Source organism: Lissotriton helveticus, chromosome 5_1 (genome assembly GCF_964261635.1).
Source record: "Lissotriton helveticus chromosome 5_1, aLisHel1.1, whole genome shotgun sequence".
NCBI lineage: Eukaryota > Metazoa > Chordata > Amphibia > Caudata > Salamandridae > Lissotriton > Lissotriton helveticus.
The window spans coordinates 191,962,124-191,985,394 of NC_136065.1; the positions used below are offsets into that span (position 1 = coordinate 191,962,124).

The window sequence follows — 23,271 nt, forward strand, 5'->3', positions numbered from 1 at the left end:
CAAGGCATTAGGGATATCCAGAGGGTTACGAATTACCATGTGACCCGCCATGTGCAGTGTTAAAAAAAGGTTTCACTGTAATGTGGGATGTGATCTTGAGTAAGTGTTCACTGCATCTGATTATTCTGGCAATGGAAGAGTAGGTTAGCATTCTGGATACTTTAGAGAACATAATTGCAACACTGAAAGAGGAGATGCAAAAAAACTAAAGAAAAAACTAGCTATGGCAGGTGAATCCTAATAATAGAATAGATCAATATAAAAAGGAATTGGAAGGTCAGAAAATTCAAAGCAGACATCTTAGATTACAAATGAGATATTGTATACAATTGGCAGGAATATTATGAAAGGGTATGAAACAATGTGAGGTTCAAGTTACACCGAAACTATCTGTGATGAATCTAGGTCAAGAGGAACTGTGAGGGAAGGGTCTGCAGGAACAGCAGAAGAAACAAAAGCAACTAATAGCACTCAAGACACACAAAGGAACAAATTGGAACAAAAAATGCCAAGTAAGCAGTTCCATAAAAGGCATAGTGTAAGTAACAGACACAGTAACTGAAGATGTAAATACAGCAGACTCAGTTTAGAAATGAGGCCTGGATTAAAAGTCCCACCGGACTGGGAAAAAAGGAGACAAAAATAATATCTCATAATATACATTTACACCAAAAAAGAGCGGGCGCTACAAAAAGGTACATCCTTTGTGCCATCTAAAATTTCTTCATCTTATCAAATAGAAATAGAACTATAAAATTATCAGAAAACTAAGACCGAAGCACTACTTTGCTAATATTTCCGAACAGATTGTGGATGCAGTAAGAAGCAAATATAAAGAATGCAGAACAAAGTCATCCTCGGATGCATCACCGTCAAACAAGGTACTGGATGCCTTTGAAACACTGCATAGTGTTTAAGAAGGAACGGGACAAGATTGTAGAATTAGCACTCTATAATGAGTGGATCTCTGATAAAACAGACATTAACTGAAGCAAGGTAATCATAAAATTCAGTACTGTACATGCTGCCTAAAATTCACATACATTTGTATAACCCACTAGAAGACTGTTTGTCTCAGCAAAAAGATCTATTCAAGAAGAGCTGAGCAAATGTATTCACACATTTGTACAGGTGATTGCTAGACTAACATTACTTTACATACAAAACCCAACAGATTTTCTACAAAATTTGAATAGGGTGGTTAGCCAAAGCCACAAACTCCCGCAGCGCCTGATCTCTGGACCTGCCTGTCATGCTAATATTGGCTTTATTTGTCACTCCCTCAGTATTAGAAGAGACATATAGGATACTGACAGACTGTTATCCTTTGTCTGTTTCATTGTATCTATTTCTGTTTTTAAATTGTTTTTAGCTATTTGTGTATTGCTGCTTTTGTGATCATCAATCCTGCTGTTTGAATGGCATGACTATAAAGATACGGGTGAGCCGCCAGCCATGAATTTTTTCTTTTGTACCTTATTTTATTGACTTATTTTAATATGTTTGTACCTGTACGTTTATTGCTGCCATTGATGTAAGGCCTTGGAATATTACCTACTAAGGAAAACGAAACGGAGGGAATATTTTATCTTTAACAGAACTCATGCACCATATCCTATGCCACAACTATTTCCGGGCATTTGGACAAATGTTTTCTTCAAACATCCAGCAAGTCAATGGATTCTTTCGCCGATCTGACCTACACAAGATCTCTATGCGTAACTTTGAAGAATATAATTTGCTAAATAATCAATAGTGTTTGAACAACATAACTTCCAGCATTCAAGGACAGACTACCCATTACCTTGATTTAAGTGCGCCTTGAAAGATAACATTTGGTCAACTATATTGTATTCTAAGGAAACCAGTAGAAACAGTAATTACATGCCCAAAAGTCATAACCCTAAGAGATTTATTGATTAATTTCCATACATCCAATGGTTTAAAATCAAGCTGATAGTGTGTGAATCAAAGGAAAAGCAAAGATGTTGATAGAGGTTAGAGTGTGAGGCTGTAAGGGACACATTGCTCAAGAAAGCACAAGAACAGATCAAAAACATCAGTATAGAGGATTTTTTTTAGAATTGAAGCCCTCAAAAGTAAAGGAGGATACATTAGCATTTGGTAAAAAGTCTTCAAATCAAAGTGACCTGATAAAGACAATAATTTTGAAACATTGGAGAATGATCAAGGATAATACAAAAAAGAGATCATTATTCCGCATGTGAGCATTATTTGCTCATTCGAGGAAGAGGAATCAGAAGAATTACATTATAAAGATGAAATCTACAACTGATGTCAAAACACAAGGACTACAACTAAGAATGGATCACATCTGTGCCTTAATTGCATACATGGTAGCAACGTCATAAAACAGCCCTTTGTTCACCACCTAATTACTGGGGAAAAAATACCACTTAATCAATTTACCACGTGCATACCATGAACTGTATCTGTCTAACCAAGTTTACATGTGATAAAGCATATGCTAATAAAATAGAAGGGAAGGCAAAAACGAGTACTACCGTACATAAAAGTAAACCGGCGCAATAATCCAAAGGCACTGGTGGCTGTACAATGCATGGATTTTAGACACAATTTCAACCAATTCTAAATCTTGGAACAGATTCCAAGCAGGGGTGGAAATGAGGAGACTGTTAGAATCTCTCGAAGTTATAACAATTAAACCTACAAACATAAGGTTCTAGTGAATTTTTACCATGGAGGCTTTGACATCACAAAAAAACAGAATTCTTGAAGCATATGGAGGTTTCAATCTGCATTTTTCATTAATCTCGAATCAGAGCTTGAATGTTAATACATAGATATATTTCACTACTAGACGTTATAGCAACCAAATCAAGTAACACAAAGATTGGAACTGGTTTTTCACAATGGGAGGTTCTCAATTTTAGTGCTACAGAATTTTTGAATGTACATACAGCTTTATAAATCGCATTTTCATTAATAAAGACCAAAGAATTACAAAAAAACAATATCAATCAATCAATCAATCATAACATTTATATAGTGCACTACTCAGCCGGCAGGGTCTCAAGGCACTTGGGGGAAGGGGTCCGCTATTGCTCGAACAGCCAGGTCTTGAGTTGTCTCCTGAAGGCGAGATGGTCCTGGGTCAGCCGGAGATGGATGGGGAGGAAGTTCCATGTCTTCGCCGCCAGGTAAGAGAAGGATCTACCTCCGGCGGTGGCTCTTCGGATGCGTGGTACGGCGGCGAGGGCGAGGCTTGTGGAACGTAGCTGGCGGATGGGCGTGTAGAAGGTCAGGCGGTCGTTGAGGTACTTGGGGCCCAGGTCGTGGAGAGACTTGAGTGCGTGGGTGAGGAGCCTGAACGTGATCCTCTTGCTGACGGGGAGCCAGTGCAGGTCCCTCAGGTGGCCGGAGATGTGGCTGCGTCGGGGGATGTCGAGGATGAGTCTGGCGGAGGCGTTCTGGATGCGTTGGAGTCTTTTCTGTAGCTTGGCTGTGGTTCCGGCGTAGAGGGTGTTTCCGTAGTCCAGTCGGCTGGTGACGAGTGCCTGGGTGACCGTCTTCCTGGTTTCGGTCGGGATCCATCGGAAGGTCTTGCGGAGCATGCGAAGGGTGTTGAAACATGATGAGGAGACGGCGTTGACTTGTCTGGTCATCGAGAGGGAGGAGTCCAGGATGAAGCCCAGGTTGCGTGCGTGGTCTTTTGGCTTGGGAGTGGTGCCCAGGGCGGGGGGCCACCAGGAGTCGTCCCAGGCGGAGGGCGATGGTCCCAGGACGAGGACTTCTGTCTTGTCTGAGTTCAGTTTCAGGCGGCTGTTCTTCATCCACTCGGCGACGTCTTTCATCCCTTCGTGTAGGCTCGTTCTGGCGGTGGCGGGGTCTCTGGTGAGGGAGAGGATCAGTTGGGTGTCGTCGGCGTAGGAGATGATGTTGATGTTGTGTTGGCGTGCGATGGCTGCGAGAGGTCTCATGTAGACGTTGAAGAGGGTGAGGCTGAGTGATGATCCTTGCGGAACGCCGCAGATGACTTTGGTGCCCTCGGATCGGAACGGGGGAGGCGGACTCTCTGTGTTCTTCCGGCGAGGAACGAGATGATCCAATCCAGTGCCTTCTCTTGGATACCCATGTTGCTGAGGCGTTGAACTAGGGTGCGGTGGCAGACAGTGTCGAACGCTGCAGAGAGGTCCAGGAGGATGAGGGCCGCTGTTTCCCCGTTGTCGAGCAGGGTTCTGATGTCGTCGGTGGCTGCGATGAGGGCGGTCTCGGTGCTGTGGTTGGCTTGGAAACCGGACTGCGAGGGGTCGAGGGATCCGTTCGTCTCCAGGAAGGCCACAAGCTGTCTGTTGACGGTCTTCTCGATGACTTTGGCAGGAAAAGGGAGGAGAGAGATGGGGCGGAAGTTCTTGAGGTCGGTGGGGTCCACTGTTGGTTTCTTCAGTAGGGCGTTGAGCTCGGCATGCTTCCAGCTTTCCGGGAAGGTGGCGGTGTTGAAGGAGGAGTTGATGACGTCCCGGAGTTGGGGTGCGATGATGGAGTCGGCCTTGTTGAAGACGTGGTGGGGGCAGGGGTTGGTTGGAGATCCGGAGTGGATGGTGTTCATCGTGGGGGCTGTGTCTTCGGTGGTCACCGTGGTCCAGGTGCGGAGGGTGGCGGTGGGGTGCGTTGGTTCGGCGGTTGGGTGCGTGGATGGTGCGCAGAAGCTGTTGTGGGTGTTGGCGCTCTTGCGGTGGAAGAACGAGGCAAGAGAGTCGCAGAGATCTTGTGAAGGAGTGATGTCGTTGTTGCCGGTGCTGGGGTTGGAGAACTCCTTGACGATGCTGAAGAGTTCCTTGCTGTCGTGGGCGTTGTTGTCCAGTCGTTCCTTCAGTGATTTCTTCTTGGTGGTGCGGATAAGCTGGTGGTGCTTGCGGGTGGCGTGTTTGAGGGCGGTCATGTTGTCTGTGGTCTGGTCGAGGAGCCAGGCTTTCTCGAGGGTGCGGCAGTTTTTCTTGGAGTCCTTGAGTTCGTCGGTGAACCAGGAGGCTTTCTTGCTTCTGGGTCTGCCAGGAGGGTTCTTCAGTGGCGCGAGGTCGTCGGCGCAGGCGGTCAGCCACTGCGTGAAGTTGCGTGCTGCTTCGTTGGGGTCCGTTGTGCTGGCGGGTGGGTTCTGGCTGAGGGAGGTGGTGAGCTGCTCGGCTGGGATCTTGCTCCAGCTCCTGTGAGGAACCTGTTGCGGGTGGTGGTGGGTCGTGGTTCTTCTGAAGCTGAAGTGGACGCAGCTGTGGTCGGTCCAGTGAAGCCCGGTGGAGTGGCTGAAGGTGATGTGCTTGCTGGATGAGAAGACGGGATCAAGCGTGTGGCCGGCGTAGTGGGTGGGGGTGTTGACCAGTTGCTTGAGTCCGAGGTTGGCGAGGTTGTCCAGTAGGGCGGCGGTGTTGCGGTCCTTGTTGTTCTCCAGGTGGAAGTTGAGGTCCCCTAGGAGGATGTAGTCAGCGGAGCGGAGGGCGTGTGGGCTGATGAAGTCCGTGATGTCTTCGCTGAATTGTGTACGCGGTCCCGGGGGTCTGTAGACGAGGGTGCCTCTGAGGGTCGTCTTTGGGTCGGTGTGTATCTGGAAGTGGAGGTGCTCGGCTGCGGTGAAGGTGTCGTTGGAGTCCGTCGTGATGCGGATGGTGTTCTTGTGTACGATGGCGATGCCTCCTCCAGTCTGGTTGACGCGGTCTCTCCGGGTGATCTTGTATCCATCTGGGATGGCGATGGCGATGTCGGGTGCGGAGGAGGCGTTCATCCAAGTTTCTGTGAGGATGGTGACGTCTGGTGAGGTTGTGTCGAGCAGGTTCCAAAGTTCGATGGCGTGTCTGTGGATGGAGCGGGTGTTGAGCAGGATGCACTTGAGGGTGGCTGCTGTTGGTGCTCGGCTTGGTGGCTGTGGTGCAGGTCCGGAGGCAGGTGAACTTGCAGGCTTGACAGGTGAAGGGCGTCTCGGGGTGGCTCGGTGGCAGGCTCTTGTTCGGTCGGGTTTGAGTGCGATGAGGGTGGCGGCGTCGTAGGTCCGTCGTGTGGGCAGGCATCGTCGGGGGCCAGGGGTCCTGGCGCTGGGCGCGGGCCAGGTGCGGACGGGCGCAGACGGGCTTGCCTTTGGCGCGCTTTCGGCGCACAATCGGCGCGCCCGCTGCGCGTCAACGCTGCACGTATGCATGGGCATCATAAGAAGGAGCCGGGAGGGAGGAGCAGCTGGGTGGCGGGATCGGGGCGGCGAATGGGCAGGAGGGGGGCGGGGCCGCAGGGAGGCAGCGGCGGGAAAGGAGGTCAGAGGGCGGCTCAGCGGTGGCTGGGTCGTCCGGGGGGGAAAAAAACGAAGGAAAAAAACGAAGGCACAAGTAAAGTAAAATGAAGGCAAAAAGATAGGCAAAACGAGGCAGTAGCAGGGGTGTGTGGGGGCGACCTCGCCTGGTTACAGGCTCAGCGGTCGCTCCCTGCACCTCTATGCGGTCCCCTTCAGAAGGAGCCGGGAGGGAGGAGCACCTGGGTGGCGGGAGCAGGGCGGCGAATGGGCAGGAGGGGGGCGGGGCAGCAGGGAGGCAGCGGCGGGAAAGGAGGTCAGAGGGCAGCTCAGCGGCGGCTGGGTCGTCCGGGGGGAAAAAACGAAGGAAAAAAACGAAGGCACAAGTAAAGTAAAACGAAGGCAAAAAGATAGGCAAAACGAGGCAGTAGCAGGGGTGTGTGGGGGCGACCTCGCCTGGTTACAGGCTCAGCGGTCGCTGAATGAATTTTCAATGTTTATAAACAGGTATCCCATACTTCACAAACGGTGTTAAGATACAGGAGCTGCTTCAGATAGGGGAAGGTGAGAATTCTGTTCCGCTGGTGGAGTTCGCAAAGTTTTTCCCAATTTGCACTCCATGCGGAGTGAGGAGTTCCAAAAAACTCAGCGAAGGTATGCAGAGCGGATTTTTGTCTCTTGAGCTGCTCACCAACGGTAAGTTGGCAAGCGCATGTGAGAAAAAATCATGCACTAAGACCTCCTCCTGACGAGATTTGTCATCGCGGGCGGTCACTCTTGTTGAGAAATCTGCCATTTGCGTTGAGGAATCTGACGCTTGAGTAGAATGTCTGCTCGAGCGGCAGAAAGCAGCATCGCCCTTTGGTGTGATGCATAGTGCCATTAGTGCTGATTTTACAGCATGGGACAAACTCCTGGTGCTAAAAATCAGTACGAGCAGCGCAACTTAACAGGCTGTGCCGCTGGTGGAGCTCCATGGAGCATGGTGAAGTTTTTCTGGCACTTCGCAGAGTTCTGCGGAGTAAACCTCAAAAAACTCCGCCCAGGCCTAGTTTCAGATCGAACTCTTTTAGCCACACAAAGAGTAATTCAAGTTTTATGTATTTATGGTTACTGTGCCCTTTACTAACACAATCAATATCTAGCTGTATTGGAATGTAGGGCTAATTCTACATTAGAAAGTTCGACTTGTTCAGGGATCATTCCCTAATGAAGGATTTGGGGAATCAATTCACTGGAAATATCAAACTGGAAAGAATTAAAGGCGGAATGAGGCTGGGTTACATTGTGAATGTTTGTTTGGTGTATGCGCTAGTTGGAGGAGAGAGGTCAGCGCATTGTATTACCATTATGCTGCTAGAGTGCTGAAATAACCACAGAATAACCACAGATGATTCAAGTTTGGAGATGAGTTACTGAACAGTTTTTTTTTTAAAGAAAGAAAGAGTGAGAACTGATTACACTCAAGGTCAGTAGTAAAATCTCAGGGTGAATAATGTGGGGAGCTTCAAGAGTTCAGGCCTCCAATACACAGGAGGAGATCTTTGTGCGATGAATGCAGAGAATGCGTTATGGCTGGTAACCTTTTAGTTCAATTGTCTGCTAATAAATCTTAACAAACATTGAACTGTTTAAATCCTTTACCATTTTTGTAGAGTGTTGCCACATGCCAGCACATAAATCCCAACCTGTCCACTTCTCATAAACAAATAAGTTCTAACATGTGATGTAAAAAACATTCCAATTGTTCCTGAACGGACAGCATAGCTGGGGCTTAGGCACACACAAGAATATTGTGGTCGCACAGAAGATAGCTGGGAGACGTTCTTAGAGGCAAGGACATTAGATTTGCATATGACTTTATTTAGGATTTCTGTTTATGTCTGAAAGTTCCCCTGCAGAAGTGCAAAAGCACAAAATGTACTAGGAGTCTGCTCATATTATTGACGGAAATACTTAATTTATAATACTCAACAAAAGGTAATTTTTCTCTGATTAGTTCGCAAATTCAATTCAATTCAATTCAGGGACATTTTTATCGCGCACAAATTACATCCGAAGAGTCTCATGGCGCTAGCAGACGGCTCTGACATAGGAAATAGAAAGGTAGGCAGCTTAGTTATCCAAAAGCCAGGTCTTTAACCTTTTTCGAAAGAGGCTGTGTTTAGAAATGACGCGCAGATGGAGGGGCATTTTATTCCAAGAGGCAGGGGCAAGAAAAGAGAAAGCACGACCGCCATTTCTGGAGGTTTGTATTCTCAGAGGTGTCAGCCGGAACTCATTGCAGGATCTAAGTTCTCTTTGGGGCTTATACCATCTCAGTTTCTTGGACCAATACCTGGGACCACTTTTATACATATGTTTGTGCACCAAGCATAAGATTTTAAAGAGAATTTGCTTCCTTACCGGAAGCCAATGAAGGCTTTTCAGACAGATGGTAGCTGAGGATCGTCGCGGGAGGCCTTGTACCAACCGCGCCGCGGTGTTCTGAAGAACTTGAAGTCTGTTCAGGTGATGCTCGTTTATAGAAAGTAGAAGCACATTCCCATAGTCCATTCTGTTAACAATTAGACCTTAAACTGGGGGTTTCCTAGCCTCAGCGGGAATCCACTTAAAAATCTTCCTCAAACTACGCATTAGCCCAAAACAGGTGGCCACAATATGGTTGACTTGAATTTCCGTGGACAGTTTATTATCCATGTGGAAGCCCAAATTTCGGATTGACTCCTTCAGCGTTGGACAGCTGCCTAATTCGTTTGGCCACCAATCATGAGTCCAATGTTCAGCTGCCTTGCCGAAAAGTAGAACTTCTGATTTACCACCATTTAGCTGCAAATGATTGACATTCATCCATGACTCAATATGGATCAGGCAGTTTTTGAACCGTTGTTTTGTTTCATTTACATCCGGGCCCAGTGTGACTAGGATCTGGGTATCATCGGCATAAGACTGCACGTCAAATCCGTCGGCCCTAATCACTCTTGCCAAAGGTGTCATATAGACATTAAAAAGTGCAGGGCTCAAAATTGAGCCCTGGGGCACGCCCATTCTAACAGGTCTTTTTACTGCCGTATTTTTGTCAATCTGAACAGCAGTTGACCTGTCATACAGATAGCTGGAAAACCATTTTAGCGCATTTCCTCTGACACCAATCTCCCACAGCCATTGTATTAAAATGTGATGGGAGATGGTGTCAAAGGCCGCAGACAGGTCGAGCAGGACGAGGATAGCTGATTGATGGTCATCCAACGCCAATCTGATATTATCAACAACCTCGACCAACGCTGTCTCCGTACTATGGAGTGCCCTAAAACCAGACTGCGACGAGTCCAGGAGTCCATTGTCGAATGCAATGTATAATGAACCCTTATGAATTTAATGAAGGGACTTATTACTCCATGATCTTCTGACATTTGTGAAAGCATTTGTGAAAGCAAACGAAATGAAAGATGGTGTAAAAGAACAAAGGAAAAAGTTTGATGGGCACACCTACACATTTGACCAAGCTCCTGGATACCCTCTTGGGTGATTAGTGTGAAAATATATGATTTGTGCTGCACAAATTACATGACAAACTTTTTCATGGCTTGGCTATCTCTCGGTCTCGAAGAGCCATGCTTGGCTCGGCTCTTCCTCTTAATTTATTGGCTCCAGTAACAAGCACAATCAGCATACATACAATCAGAATATATACATACAAAATATACGAGGTATTCCAACAGAAAATGTGTTCTTCCTGAAGAGCACGCTACCTTTTGTCTCAAGAAGAAAGCGAATGGATTTTATTTGATATATCTGCTGCTGTTCTCCACAAAACCCACTAGATGGCAATAGTGTCTCATGTATTCCTCACAAACGGAAGGCGAGCCTTTCCAATGTCTATTTGGAGACCGGTGTTATTTCTCTGCCCACATCTGAAGACTGGAAAAAGCGATCTTTTGCGGAAAGATATTTCAGGCCAGGCTTTTATTAATTGTACACTCCACACAAGCACAATTGGATGTTGTTCGTTTCGGTAATCACAAGATTTTTTTTGCTTGTTTTTTTCTTTTATACAGTGGCAGAGAATAGGGCGTGCACTAAACGATTTCAAAGCGTGCTATTTTTTATTTATTTAAAGAGTTTTATATAGCGCTAGCGAAACCTGGGGGTTTCAGAGCGCTTTACAGAGCAGAGGCAAAGAAATTAGACAAGACAGAGTTGGAGTGCATCCATTGTAAAATACAGATTTGATTGAGGATTAGGTTACAGTAATTCCTGGAGGGGAGAATGGGTGAGACCAGTGGAGGAGAGAACAGGAGAGTCCAGTAGAGGCAGAGTCGGATTGGGATCACAATTTGGCCCGGGCACTGACGAAAAAAGTGGCCCACATTTGCGGGGCGTGGCCCACATTTGCGACGTGGCCCACATTCGCGGGGCATGGCCCACATTCGCGGGGCGTGGCCCACATTCGCGTGCGTGCCTTTTCATGAAACACACAAGGAATGTAAGTGGGAAGATATTGTTATACAGCGAGGTCCCTTTCTATTAAAAAATGATTCCCCAGCCCTCCAGTGCAGGAGAACCTGAAATCAGCGAGGCCCCTTTCTATTAAAAATGATTCCCCAGACCTCCAGCGCAGGAGCACCTGAAAAACTGCGAGGCCACTTTCTATTACAAAATTATTCCCCAGCCCTCCACTCCAGCGCAGGAGCACCTGAAAGCAGCGAGGCCCCTTTCTATTAAACAATTATTCCCCAGCCCTCCAGCGCAGGGGCACCTTAAAACAGCGAGGCCCCTTGCTATTAAAAATAATTCCCCAGAACTCCAGTGCAGGAGCACCTGAAAACAGCGTGGCCACTTTCTATTAAAAAATTATTACCCAGCCCTCCAAGGCAGGAGCACCTGAAAACAGCGAGGCCCCTTTCTATTAAAAATGATTCCTCAGCCCTCCAGCACAGGAGCACCTGAAAAACAGTGAGGCCCCTTTCTATTAAAAAATGATTTCCCAGCCCTCCAGCGCAGGAGCACCTGAAAAACAGTGAGGCCCCTTTCTATTAAAAAAAATGATTTCCCAGCCCTCCAGCGCAGGAGCACCTGAAAAACAGCGATGCCACTTTCTATTAAACAATTATTCCCCAGCCCTCCAGCACAAGAGCACCTGAAAGCAGCGAGGCCCCTTTCTATTAAAAAAGAATTCCCCAGCCCTCCAGCGCAGGAGCACCTGAAAACAGCGAGCCCACTTTCTATTAAAAAATGATTACCCAGCCCTCCAGCGCAGGAGCACCTGAAAACAGCGAGGCCCCTTTCTATTAAAGAATATTCCTCAGCCCTCCAGCGCAGGAGCACCTGAAAAACATTGAGGACCCTTTCCATTAAAAAATGATTCCCCAGCCCTCCAGCGCAGGAGCACCTGAAAAAGGATGTATGACGTTACAACGCATGCTATTACAACGCATGCCTTTACGACGCAAGTTTTACAACGCAAGTCGTTACAACGACTTGCGTTGGGGGGCGCTGGATAGTGAATAGTATAATTTACTATTCCAACTCCAGTCCCCGTGGATAGTAGGGAAGGTGTTGGAAACTATTCCCTATCCTAGAGCGCCCCCCAGCGCAAGTCGTTGTAAAAGTTGCGTTGTAATGGTTGCGTCGTAAAGGCACTTTGTTGTAAAAGTTGCGTTGTAAAGGATGTTCCCCCCTGAAAAACAGTGAGGCCCCTTTCTATAAAAAAAGTATTCCCCAGCCCTCCAGCGCAGGAGCACCTGAAAACAGCGAGGCTATTTGTAAATTACCCAGCCCTTCAAGGCCTCAGGGCAATGGCGTGGCAGGAGAGGGGCTAAGCAAAAACACAGCTTCTGGGCCATCCATGGGGGTGGGGGGGAGGCTGAGGTGAAGATGGTGTGAGTTCTCCACTTCACCTGGCCCCCATAGTGAGACCCATTCTTCCTCGCCCACTATGCCCTGAATGAGAAGGGCTGTGGGCGAGGACTAATGCAAGCCCTGTTTCTGGGCTGCGTGGGCCCCAGGGGGGCCGAGGTGAAAATGGCTCATAGGCCTGAGCAACAGCTGGGAGGCCGATTCTGATACACAATCACCCCTGCCCAGCCCACCATCAGCATGATTGCTTGGCAGGGCAGTGGGTCAAGGAGAGGCCACAGCTGATCATCACTGAACAGCCCGTTGCACAGGGAAGCTGCTCTCCGTGTCAGTGCTCTCTGTGGACTGGTAAAGGGGGAAAAAAAAGGGCCACAGAGTGTACTGAGGCACTGGCCCTTCGGCCCATGCCCAAGTGCCCGCAGTGCCAATCCGCCCCTGAGTAGAGGGCTCGGTATAGGAGTCCGAGGGCTTGAGGTGTTGGTTGGGGAGGAGATCTTTTAATTGTCTTTTGAAGCTCACAAATGAGGAGGGTTTATCCCGATATTCACAGGTTCACAGATATTTTGGGTGTATTGACTGAGAGGAGTGCTTATGGGCTTTTTTTTTTTTTTTTGGAGGATGAGAAGCAGAGTGTTGGTGTTCTAAGATTTCTTGTCAGGCCAGCTTTAGTGAGTTTGGATGCAAGGTAGGCTGGTTTCCCAGGTTGGAGGTTTTTGTGGGTGAGGCAGGCCATTTTTAAGCAGCAGCGGGCTTCGATCCGTAGCCATTTCAGCTTTTTCAAGGAGGGGTAGATGTGATCACGTCTTTTTGCTCTGGTGACCATTCATTCTGCTGTATTTAGTGTGGCTCTTAGGGGGGCTAGGTGTGATCATGCAGAGCCAACGAGGTTCGTGTTCCCATAGTCCAATCTAGATAGTATAATTGCTTGTGTAGCGGATTTTAGATCATTTGAGGGGGAGGAAGGGTTTGATTTTGTATAGGAGTTTTTGGTTTTAGAATGCACTCCAAGCTGATTTTTTTTTATGTGTCAGATCATACTCAGGCTTGTATCAAGGGAGATCCCCAAACAGGTGACGGATTCGGAAAGCGTCAGTTTGCAGTTTAGAGCATACATGGCATTCATCCACTCTTGGACCTGGTGGTTACTCCATTGTTGGATAGGAGTAGGAGTTCTGTCTTATCTTGGTTGAGTTTCAGGTGGATGTGTGGGAGCCAGTTTTGGATTTTTATGAGAGTAGAATTGAGTCAGTGTATCTCTTCTGATGAGGTTATTTTTAGTTTGATTTGGGTGTCATCAGCATATAGGTTATACATTAAAGAGTGTAGGTAAGAGGACTGAGCCTGGTGGGCACCACTGGTTAGGGTGAAAATGCCTGAGGTCAAGTTGTTAGTTTTTATAAGTTGGATCGGTTATGGAGATAGGAGGTAAATCATTTCAAGATCAGGCCGTCGACTCCAATCCATTTTTGGAGGGATTCAAGCAGTAGCTTGTGAGTGACCATGTTGAAGGCCGCTGATAGGTATAGGAGGATGAGCAGGCAGCATCTGTCAGTGTCAAGTGACTTGTGTAAGTCATCAGCTATGTCCAGTAGAGCTGTTTCCGTGCTACATCCTTTTCTAAAGCCTGATTGTAGCGAGTTGAGAATATTGTTGGAGTCAATGTGTTGGGTTAGTTGGGAGAGAGCACATTTTTCTAGTAATTTAGCCAGGAAGAGAAGCTTGGAGATGGGTCTGAAAATGTTGAGGTCTTCTGGGTCTGCATCTGGTTTCTTTAGGAGGGGAGTAGCGTGTCCTAGTTTGAGGCAGTCGGGCATCGACCCATTACTCAGGGAGCTATTTATTTTTTTGGTCCATAGAGGAGCTAGAGAGTGGTTGAGGCTTTTCGCCAAGTAGGCCGAAAGGGGATCAGCAAGGTGTGAGGCGGGGTTGGGACTGGTTTAATATTTGATATGTCGTCCTCAATGAGTACGTTGAGCGTCCTCTATTTCTTCTGAGTTGAGCAGGATCTTGGGTTACTATTACAACTGGAGGGTTTAGGGTGATTGGTCAACTTTTGTGAGTTTGGCAATGGTGAGGCAGCATTGATTTTCTCTGTTTTGAGGTGAGGGTTTCTGATGGATGGCAGAATGTGTTTGTCTAAGGAAAGTTCGATCTTTGAGATTTTTGTCATTGAAGAATTTAGGGAAATTGTCACAGGGTTCTTTGGAGATATGGGTGTTTGGTTAGGCTGGTTTCAACTTTTTTGTTTCATGATGTTGAACCGTTTTTTGGTGCGTCTTTCTGCTTTATCTAGCGCTTTGCAGAGAACATACTTTTTTCTTTTACAATGTCGTTTTTATATGTTCTGTGCTCCTTTTTGAGCTGTTAAAGGTGGGATGAGGAGGGAGGAGGACAGCCTTTCTGCCACTCTCAGTTGTCTTCTTTCTGCATGGAAGTATTTGGTGACCCGGGATCTCAAGGGAGTCTCTCTGATTTTTTTTAAGTATACAGGGTGCAAGTTGATCTAGGATGGATGACGTTGAAATATAGTGGCAAGTAAGTCCATCTGTTGAGAGGGTATCTACTGGGTGGGTCGAAAAGACACCATTTTATTTTCCAAATCCTCTTGAGGAATTTGACTTAAGTTGTGGGACAATTTTAAGGTTTTCTGATTGCAATTGTGGGGGGGGGGGGTACTTCTGTTTGGCTGAGGCAAAACAGAATGATGTGGTGGTCCAACCAGTCTATGTTGTCAATACTTATCGCTGTGTTTTGCGCTACAACGGCAACCAGGCTTGCACCACTGGAGTGTGCTTGCCCTTGCAGTGCTGTATAAGGTTTTTGCTATGAAGGAGATTGTTTAGGGATTGTATGAGTCTGTATTTCTCATCATTCCAGTGTAGGTTGAAGTCGCTTAAGAAAACGTTGTTGTCGGAGAGAGAGCAGTGCATTATCAATTTCTAAAGATGCTCTCTGAAGGAGGGCGCATCGCCTGGCGGGTGACAAAGGAGGTGGCACTTCCTTGGCACAAGATATGAAGAAGAGGGGAAAACAAGTGTATTATTGCAGTCAAAATAGTGTCTGAAGTCTGTTTTTCAATAATATTGAACTTTGTTATTTTTGACGCAACCCAGAAGCTGTTTGAAAGTACTTATTTAGCTACAGAGAATCTGGTGGGTTTTTTCTCATTTTATTGTATATGAGGATTCTATAAAGACAGTTACATGCATTAAGAAAATGAAAAGAAACATATTGAAGCAATGTGTTACAAATATACAATTACGAGAATAAGTAATTCATAGAAAAAGAAAAAATTGATCTGTGTCATGTTTTGGCAATGAGTTCTGTCATTGCCAAGATGTTATGGGATGTTATTTGCTCGAGGACGGACAATCCAAGAGACTTTTCTCTTGTATTTTGAAAGTGCGGTATGCCAGTATTGAAAGTGTTTGAGTGCATGAGTACATGTTTTTGCAATTGGGTCTGTCGGTAACAAAAGTTCTCAGTGTTAAAGATGCTCCAATGTATCATCAACCGCTCCTTCGAAACCGTCTCCTTCCCCGACGACTTGAAGCACGCCAAGATCAACCCTCTCCAAAACAAAAATTGGCGGACCCCACCAACCTCAAGAACTTTAGACCGATCTTCTTACTCCCATATTCGGCGAATGTCATGGAAAGAGCAGTCAACAGTCAACTCGCTGTCATACAGAGAAAGGTTCCACTAACCTTTGTAGCCGGATACAGCAGGAACGATGATGATGCTTATTAATCCTTTCCACCGCTATGGAAATACCCCAGAGTGATAAGGAACACTGCAAGGATACTACCACCACGGGGGAAAGGGAAAAAAGCGATAACCGAAACAATAAAGTTGCAGCTGTTTGGCTTAAATAAGGGATGTCGTCATGAGCTGTGGACCTCATGCTCCTGCACTCCACCCCATCAGCCCTGTAAGTGAAACACAAGACACACATCAGAAGGTTCTCCCCCCTCTAGGTATAACACACAGCAGTCACCCTTATGTGTAAGTACTCACTTTATTAACAGCCGCACTCTCTCTTGGTAACTCAGACGAAAAAGGAAAAAATAAAGAAAGAAAAATTGGAATTTCAGTAATAGTCCACAAACATGAAGCACTTATCTGTATGAAGATACTTCTCTCCGTGTTGAAAGTCACACAATCCAAAAATGGTGTCTATACTTCATCTGTTTTCACACTACCGTGGTATTGGATTTGCCAAGGTTTGTTAGTTCAATGATATTGCATAAAACCAAAACAGGAACGCTTCTTCGCGCTTCTCACTGTATATATATCCAGAGTTATTTAACAAGAAAACCAAAAAACACCCTGGGCTTCCATGTTTGTTCCGCTGGCAAGCCTGTGTAGAACTGGTGGCACTTTACGAGTGCAGCATTCGAATGCGCTTTGAGAAACAGAAGCGAGTTAGTTCACAGCATTGAATTCAAGGCTGTGTCCAATTCTGTAGTCCTTCGATATTGCCGAGTCAGCGAAGAATGCTACTCGGAACTGGCTCTCTCTTAATCCGGAGCCAATTATCTAAAAAATAGAATCCTCTCCAACAGGGAGAGACGGAAAGCTGCTTCTCCAATGATGCTTGGAGCAGCGCGCCGCTCCAGGAAGAGAGCGGAATCAAAGTACTTGACGAGGCGCAGAGATGCCTCGGACCCCACGCCGCTCCCAGACAATAGCGGCTGATCTTTTCCTTCCTCGAGCTGGCGGGGAGACGCCTCAGACCGATCGCTGCTCCGCGAGAGTACTGGCAACTTCAGGGGAGTCTTCTCTAGGCAGACACGGCTTTAATCCAAAACAAAACAGGCACGAGGAGAACTTGGAAGCTAGTCAATTACTCCTTCTAGGTGGCTAGAACATCGAGTGACAATCCCCGAGCAAAAGCATAGGCGGGGCTTATGTATTACAAGTCATGTGCACAAGCCAATACTCCCTAAGGATTCTGGGAGATGTAGTGTAGTGGCAAACTCATTCATATTGTGTATATTCCTGTTCTAAATGTCTATCTCTGCCTAGTCATGATATTCGCCTCCTTAATAGAATAAAACAACATCCTCGAACCCCCCAATCAGGCTTCAGGAAGAATCACAGCTCTGAGACCACCCTTCTCGCCGCAACAGATGACATTCGCTCCCTCCTTGACAGAGGAGAGACTGTGGCCCTCATCCTCCTGGACCTCTCCGCTGCCTTTGACACAGTCTCACACCTTACCATAGCCAGCAGACTCCACAATGCAGGGAACTGAAACAAGGCACTCGACTGGATCCGCTCTTTCCTCTACGGCAGAACGCATAGAGTTAGACTCCCCCCCTTTCGTCTCAGAACCCACAACAACCACCTGCAGAGCCCCCAAGGATCCTCCATCAGTCCCACCCTGTTCAACATCTACATGGCCCACTAGCATCCATCGTCAGATCACACGGACTCAACATCGTATCGTTAGCGGACGACACCCAACTCATCCTCTCCCAATACAACAAACCCAACATCTCCAGACACAACTTCCAAGAAGGAATGAAAGCAGTTGCCAGGTGGATGAAGAACAGCTGCCTACAACTCAACACAGACAAAACATAAGTGCTCATCATGGGCCCACACCTCGATGCTTGGAACGACACCTGGTGACCCCACGCCCTCGGGACCCCTCGCTCCCCCATGGGCCACGCACGCAACCTCGGAATCATCCTGGACTCCGAACACAAAATGGACAGCCAAATCAACGCTGTTACCTCTTCCTGCTACCACACCCTCCGCCTACTCCGGAAGACATTCAACTTGATTCCTCTTCAACACAGGAAAAACATTTCCCACGCCCTCATCAGCAGCAGACTAGACTATGGCAACACACTCTACGCCAGGATTAACAAAAACCTCACCCGCAAACTCCAGCATGTTCAGAACGCAGCCGCCAGACTAGTCCTCAATCTACTGTGCCACTGCCACATGAGCCAACACCTACTGTCACTACACTGTCTCCCTGCCGAAAAGACATTCACTTTTAAACTTCTTACCCACAAAGCCCTCCACAACACCAGACCTGCCTACATGAACCACTGCCTCTCGTTCTACACCCCAAAGATCACTCCGCTCAGCCCAGCCCTCTCTCTGGCAACGGTACCAAGCATCAAGAAGTCCAGAACAGGAGGACGCTCATTCTCCTTCCTCGCGACCAAGGCTTGGAACACCCTCCCTCTCGGCCTCCGACAGACTCCCACACTCTCCAAGTTCTTGAAGGACCTGCCCCATCAGCGACTTGAGACCCTTTCGGTTAGTAGTGTGCTTTACAAACCCCTGATTGATTGATTGATTGATTGATTGATTGATTGATTGATTGATTGATTGATTGATTGATTGATTGATGGGTTATGAACAGTCAGTGAGGATGTAATCAAAACGTCTTTTGGAACATGTGCATTTCAGGGATTTCCTCGCTGTGAGAAGAGGTGCTTCGATGTAAAGGGTTCTTGATGTGAGTTCTGTGGAGGGAGCCTTTAACACATTACTCTGCACCCCAAAACATTGGTATCTCGGACGACGTCTCTCTTTTGTGTGGCCAATCCAGTGGTCGAAGTGGGCGGGATCGGCAGGGCGCGGCGTGCCCCTACTTCTTAAATATCACAGAGTCCATTCCCCTACTTTCTTCTTTTAAACATGCCTCCCAGATGGCAGAAATTGCCAAGGCCGATAGTTAAGGCTCGGCTTTTGGGGATTTGGGGATGGCCGTAAGGGGCAGAGAAGGAAAAGGACTCTGCCTTTCTTTCGCACCCAGAGAAGGAAGACAAGGACAGTGTCCAGTTCTCCAGCTGCCGGCAGCTGCCCCCCTCTCTTTGTTCACCCTCTTCTCTCTTTCTGTCTCGCTCCTCCTCATTTAGTGAAAATAGAGACTTCAAGAAACAGGAATTATTTTCTCTTTCCCCCTTTCGTTTATTTGCTCCCTTGTGAAATGGATCCAAAAAAGAAAAACACTTTTGCTGGAAGCGTTGTCTTTTTCTGACATTTTTCAATTTCTAAGTGCAGCCTTAAGGGGTGGAGAGAAATGAAACATTCAAAATATAAAAAATAACTAACTAAAGCAAGAAAGAGTGGTTGCAAGGTGGCCAGATTGATTTATTCACACCTTAGTGCCACTTTACAGTGTTTGCCAGTGACGCCTTTACTTTTGTTTTCTTGTCTCTTTTTGAACAACATTGCTTTCCCTGGGTGGGAAATTGCCCTATTGCTGGAAGTACTGAAATACCTGCTTGATGGGTGAATTGGAAAACAAAATGTGTACAGCAGGTGTGTGTTCACAAATGTGGTCTTTTAAAACGATACTGCTTATGTTTTGTAAGGATATAAGCAATGGGCATTGAAACTGGTCCCTTCTGGTCCCTGTACTAATGGCCTTAACTTTTCAGGCAAAAAGCACTCACTAATTTCTGAATAATGAGTGTAAAAAGAAAAAGGTAACCATATTGTTCCTGCTTACATTTCACATGCCTTACTTAATCGTGCATTCCCTATGAGTGTTTGCTGTTTCTAGGATGTTGTAAAAAAGAATTTTAGGCAGCATATTGCCCTTGTCTTGTGCATAATTTTAATTGAGTGTTTATAGTGGGCCAGTGAAGTGCAAGTTTCTCTCAGTGGGGCAGCATGGTGTTCAGTGGGGAGAGGATGTAGCACTATGGTCAGAGCTGCCGAATTTGGAACCAGGTTCAGCCTTCATGACCAGTCCACCAGACCACTCCCACCGAGGGAGCACATTCCCATGCTGGAACCTTAGAAGGCCCCGCAAGATTGTAAAAGCCCTGGTGTCTTAGCACCAGCACGTGGACCCTATCAGTGGCAAGTGTGGGTTAACCTTGAAGGCCTGTCCACCACAATTCATTCTGAAGGTCACCTCCAGTCTTGCAGGCAGGCCTATGAAGCAGCACACTACATAGTGACAGTGACTCTGTCACTGAGGTCACAGGACACTTGAGCAGGGTGGCTCTAGGGCAGTGGGACCGCACCAGGCGCTGACCAGACGCGGTCCGTGCAGGTAACAACTGTCGGGCAGAGGGGCCCGGTGAAGGGGGATTGCGAGGGATGATGCCGAAGGCAAAATAAATAAATAATAAATTTTCCCTCAGCATTGTCCCTCAACATCCCTCCTTACCCGGCCCCACTGCCCCACCGTTGTTACCTGCATGGACCGCGGCTGGTGCTAATTTCAGGTGGGGGTATCGTGTTTTCAACTATAATATGGTTTTAAAAGTACTTGCTGCCTCCTTCCTGGCCTCCAACAATTTAAGGCAACAAAAAAATTGTCATGATAACTCCAGTGATTAATGTTCTTAGTAGAGAGAGATGGTGTTTTGTCTAGTGGATGTTTTGAAAGGAAGCACACAGGGTTAATGTGCCTGCTGCTAAGAACATATACCATGCCAATCACAAAGTGCACATAATGTACATAGGTCAGTGCTTTTGTCAGAGAGACCCTATTGTTACTTGCATTTAATAAGTTAAAATCCTAACAGCGAACAGTTAGCTATTAACGGACATGTAAGAGCTGCCTGCAAACTGCAAGGTATAAATTAGAGCGTTATGGTTTTTTCCCCAGTCTTTGATTAGCCTTATGTTGCAAAAAAGGGTTAATTGGGATAGCAATCAATTCTGATTATTAAAGAGAACTCCCAATCGTGGTGTTAAGTTTTAAATTCTGAGTTTGTGTTTCTCCAGACCAATCACTATTAAACTATGATGCCTACTACTATGGTTGTCATGTGACTCACACACCTTGTAGTCTTTTGTCTTATGGAACATTTCCTATACAGTGATTTGCACTCATATGATTGATTGTATGTGTAATATGTGTGATGTAATGTGCTCTGACACCCTACACTGGTATTAGTGGTGCTGTAAATATGCTGATACTTTGTTATTTTGACATTTTTACTCATGCTAATAGTCTCTGCAAAGATTTTCCCTTATAAGTACCAGTGGAGCATACAACTGCAGCAGTGAGAAAGGTGACCAGACAACCTTTGCAAAGGACAGTCCACTTCTCCGCAGCAGAAAGTCACATATTTTAGTAACTTTTTATCCGTTTCAGCTATAAACAATGTATTAGTTAAAATCATCAGATTATGCAGCAGATTATGTATTATGTGGCAAATATGGCAGAGCCATAATTATGTGGAAAACATATGCAACCTGTATATTTTACCATTCATGTTTGAACTGCTCTTGTGGAAAAAGGGAGAAGTGCTGATGACAGAAACTCCATGGCTGGCAGACAAATGGCTTCCGATTCCACTTTTAAGTATATTTGGGACATTCTGTGATTGGAAACGTATCCCACTTTGTGAATGTATTTGAATGTCAATAACTCATATTAAAGCTTAAATAAACATGTGTATCCATATGTTAAATTAAATAACATAATAAGCTGTAACTGGTTAGTGAAATGGGAAACAAATACTAAAAAGTGGGATGTTTTGCTCTTTCTGTCACACCTCTGACTCCTCCCACTGACCCAATCCACGGGATAGTCCCACCATCTGATTCTCCCTCCACAGTTCCCCTAATTTTTTCCTCCCACTTCGACCACTGGGCCAATCTCACGCTTCTGGACAGCACACAGGTCCATAAAATTACTAGGCTCATTCACCAATTTAAAAGTATCGGGAATCACATGGGTGGCGGCTTGTCCAACAACTGCTTTTCTAGGGACACCTGACTAAATAACAAATAAATAAAAGCTCTCCCTTGACATGAGAAGTCAGAATGAAATGCAAATGGTACAATCTTTACACAAACCTGAATACATTAAACGTAACAACAAAAATGTGTCCAAGGGATAGTTATTTTTAAAGAGGAATCTGCAATACTAAGGGGCAGATTTATGAAGGCCTTGCGCCGCCGGTGCGTCATTTTTAACATGGGAAAAAGTGGCGCACTGGCGGCGCAAGGCCTTCATAAATCTGCCCCTAAATATGCAAACAGATTCCGACTAAATGTAACAAGGTATGAAATTATGATATCCTTCCCACAGAAAGCTATGGGGAAACATTCACGACAGATAAAAATGTAGTTCAACGAAACTGGCAGTTCTTAAAGATGCGCACAAGAGGGCAGTATTGCACCAAGTTACCGCCCCCAGAAATGCAGCCAGCCAGAGTCTTCAAACAGACTGGTAGTGCTGCGCTAGGATCGTTTACCCAGGGGATATAGGCTTGCTCTCAATTAAGGATCTTGCTGACGTTGTTGTCTGTAACTTTGGACCTTGGCCACAAATTGACTTGTTTTTTTCCCTGGGGTATGCCTTGGACGTTGTAGTAACCCCAGGAAAGCTGTAAGACGCCCACGGCTGAAAGGAACACTGTTATCTGCTTTCAGTGAATTCCGGTATTTCATTGCAGGGACCCTGCTTATGATGCAGACACTTCAAAAATAGCAGGGAAAGATTTACCTTTCCTGCCCCTCACTTTCAGGGTTTCTGAGGAGGATCTCCAAAACAGTGCAGGCTGCCTGCAGCAGACCTCTGGCCCACTGGTACATGAACTGGACAGGGATGTGACTCAAAACTGTTGGGGGGCAGCGCCCAGGAAGAAAGGCAGGTAGCAGCAACACCAAGCAGCCTTCTTTCCTGGTTAATTTCCAAAAGGTGGTCTTTGAATACCCTCTGCAAGTCTTCTTCCAGGGGCAGAGCCAGGAAGTAGTGCCCTTTCTGACATTCCCACTAATCCACCTTTGGGTTCCAGAGAAGCGTGCTACTTGCTGAAAAACGCTTTAGTGCCTCGTCAGGGGTAGTAAGCGCTATATAAATACCATTACAATTCTCAGCTACTCCCTTTGCGGTATTGGAGGGCAGACAATCTTGATATTCTAACGCATGCAAAAGTTGACACCTCTATCTGTGTCATTTTCAGGCAACCCCAACAGAAATCTACTCACTTGTTGTCCTGTTGAACTGGAGAGGGACAAATGGCTAAAAGTAAGCCATCTGCCTACATTAATTACATTTTGCTCTTCAACGTAAAGGAGAAACCCTATTTGGAATCCTTCTGATTACAATTAAAAAGAAAATGTACCGAGTACTTACCTTTGGGGGAGTAGGGGAGAGGATAGTGGGTGCCACTGATGTATGTCATCACAACGCATGCTTTTACTACGCATGCCTTTAC

The 23,271-nt window shown here is 46.3% G+C and overlaps 1 protein-coding gene across 4 annotated transcripts in view; it reads left to right on the plus strand.

The window, feature by feature from the left end:
- Positions 1–23,271, plus strand: part of ASTN2 (astrotactin 2) — a 2,754,112-nt gene that overhangs the window by 2,428,880 nt on the left and 301,961 nt on the right. The gene's annotated exons all lie outside the window — the stretch shown is intronic.